At 28.9% G+C, this 3,352-nt stretch overlaps 1 pseudogene; it reads left to right on the forward strand.

The window, feature by feature from the left end:
* The first annotated feature begins 398 nt into the window (after positions 1–398).
* LOC108693941 overlaps positions 399–3,352 on the forward strand; it is a 6,058-nt pseudogene continuing 3,104 nt past the window's right edge.

The raw sequence follows: 3,352 nt of genomic DNA on the forward strand, positions 1-3,352 counted from the left end.
CTCTCTCTCTCTCTCTCTCTCTCTCTCTCTCTCTCTCTCTCTCTCTCTGTGTGTGTGTGTGTGTGTGTGTGTGTGTGTGTGTGTGTGTGTGTCTGTCTGTCTCTCTCTCTCTCTTCCCCTTCCTCCCTCCCTCCTTCCTTCCCTCTCTCATCTTTTCCATTTTTTCTGTTTTTTATGAGAAAAAGCTTCCTGTAATTATCTTTGCGTGGTAAACTGATTCCATTTTTTAATATAATGTCCGCTTTAAAGTCTGACGCGATTGACATTATTTTTTATTCGTGATGTTCCCAAGAAATTTGAAACATAAAGCGCCATATTGTATTTGATCGGCTGCCGCAATGACGGATTGATTTTTGTCAAATAATAGTATAAATTGCGAATATGATTACAGCTTACGAGACTATATCATGCGGCTGTGTTGCTTATTAAGAAGGAACGAGGTTGATCCACAGTCGAGACTGGAAAATGGTATGAATTCACAATTAACATAATCGTGGTAATGCAAAAGCGATATATGTATTGGAAGAATGATCTTAAACAAAATATCATAAAATATTTTTTATTATGTAAATCGATATTATATTTGATTGATATATCAAAATAATATATCAAAATAATATATCAAAAAAATAATATTATGTTTAACATAACATGACTTAATGTAATTTTTCCTATTATGATTTCTTAATCGAGAAGCACAGATTATATAACAGAATTTTTATTCATTTTTATAGAAGCTACAAATAATCAATCAATAAAGAACGATATAGAAAAATTCGGACTTTATCAGATAGTGATATTCGCATTCATTGGCATAACATTGACGCTAACGGCAGCATTTGCGTTTTCTTACATGTTTATTACGAGCAAAGTTAAATACAGGTACGCGTAAAATAAACCTATTTGAGACAATGTCAAACTTTTATTTGTGATTAAAAAAAAATTTAGGAAGAAAAAAGCAATTGTTTAAATTTTAAATGTAGATGTTCAGTGCCGGAATGCGAGCATGCAGAGAACACGACGTTCGAATCGCCATGGCTGAATGCTTCCGCGCCAAAAATCAATGGAGTCATTTCTCGTTGCACACGTTACGTAGTACGAAATGATAATGACCTAGGCACATGTACAGAAACATCGTTCACCAACGTCACTCGCGACTGTGATTCTTGGATTTACGATCCGAATGAGTACACGATACTCAACGAGGTAATGTGACTTGCAGTAATTAAGGCGTATTTTTAAAGTATTTTTAAACTCGCCGAGATTAGCGGCAGATTGATTTTCTTCTTCCTTTCTTTCTTCACTTATTTCAAGTGGGGTTTTACTTGCGATGATAATCAATGGAAACTCACGTTAGTGGGTACAATACAGAATATTGGTCAAACGATTGGTTTAATATTCACTGAATACATATCTGACAGGTGAGAGAACAATATGTATATACAGTGTACAAATATGTATATACGGTGAGTGCAAAAAGTATTCGTACATAGAAAATATTTTTTTAAAAAATTTTATTTTTAAATATTATCCAGCGAGAAATGAGGCATTGATGCCGAATCGATATAAATATGATGATTTGACATCAATTCGATGTTTAATTAATCATTTCTTGGATAATTAATAATTTATTCACAAAGAATAAAATAGACTGTATGTTTCTTAAAACTATATATATCAAAAGATGTGTATTAATTATATAAAATATATCATCCGAAAAATAAGCGAAAATTAAAAATTGGATTGTTTGAATGCTCAAAAAGTATTCATACAGATGAAAAATTTAGCTTTTAAAATCAGTAATACATGCGAAGCTCATTTGTTTAGAACAGAACAGAAATATATTCATTGTATAAAATTAATGTTTATTTTCTTCAAATAAGACTTTTTTTATAACAAATTTTCTTGTATGAATACATTTTGCTCTCACTGTATATACATTTTTTTTTAACAAAAAGATGCACTACCATGTCCATCTGATAGCAATATCACATATTCACGAGCGAGTTTTAAATTTACTTTACCTTATACTTTAAGCACTTTAAGAATTTTAAAATGAAAATAATAAAACCTTTAATTTTTCTAAAATTATTTTAAAGTCAGTCTTAAAGTTTTTAGATTACTTTAATAGAATATTACACTTTAAATTACCTCAAAATTTCTTAAGTAAACTCTTAAAAAATTATCTTTAAAATCTTAATTTCATTTAAAATAAATTTTTTAAAGTAAAAGATAAATTTAAATTTTATTATATTATGACTAATTTATAATAATCATATAAATTTATAATAATCATATAAATTTATAATCATATTATTATACATAATTAGCTATTATGTATAACAAAATCTAGAATATTTATATTTACATTATATTTAAATTAACTGTTAAACGACAATGTAACTTGTAAAGGATGACGTTAGTCTCTTTCTATCATGTACAAAATAATCGAAATGAGCAGTCTAGTCTATATAAATCTGTGAATGCACATCTGTGAATCCACGTTCACAATTTTATTTCCAGATATGGGAGATGAGTCGTTTTAACGATGGCGACGGCTTTAATGGCTCTGGAGTTAATGGTTTGATACATTCCTTCTCTGTGAATTATTACATGTTTCTCGTCTTTCAATTCCTTAATGCCTTCATAGCGATTGGAATATACGATGCGGGATTCATTTTAGATGCGTTGATAACAATAAATATGTATGCTTGGGGAGAATAAAAAATTTATGTGACATCAAACGTTATATTTATACGTCCTGTTCTGTTTATAAGTGTTCACGAATGTACAGGAGAACAAATTCTTGATGCAAAGCTCTTTATTCGTGTTTGGATGCAAATAAATACGCAATATAAATATTTTCGAGTTATTTATTTTGAATTTGTGTTTATTTAATAGTTTATTAAAATAATCAAATTGACAGAACTTGTTAAATGCAAACCGTAAATAAGAAAAATTTAATAGTTAATTACGAATAGATTAAAGTTTGTTGCTAAAACATTTATTTTTATTCCATATGAATCAAAATGATGATGAATCAAAATAATAAAATTAATGAAGTCTAAGCAAATATGTATGTTTATTAAAACTGTAGTTACAGCTTTATGTGACATGCATTTAGATTTATATAAAAACATATTCTTTGACAAAGCATTCCCGATAAATATAAAACAAAAATATGAGATTTTAGATTCATCTCGATCCTCTCGAATGCATTAAAGTGGAACAGATTTTAAAATATCTTGAGTATTGCAATATATCTTGGATCCTTATTAATCTTCTTATATTTGTACACACACACACACACACACACACACACACACACACACACACACACACACACACACAC

The sequence above is a fragment of the Atta colombica genome, unplaced genomic scaffold, assembly GCF_001594045.1.
Source record: "Atta colombica isolate Treedump-2 unplaced genomic scaffold, Acol1.0 scaffold111, whole genome shotgun sequence".
Classification (NCBI taxonomy): domain Eukaryota; kingdom Metazoa; phylum Arthropoda; class Insecta; order Hymenoptera; family Formicidae; genus Atta; species Atta colombica.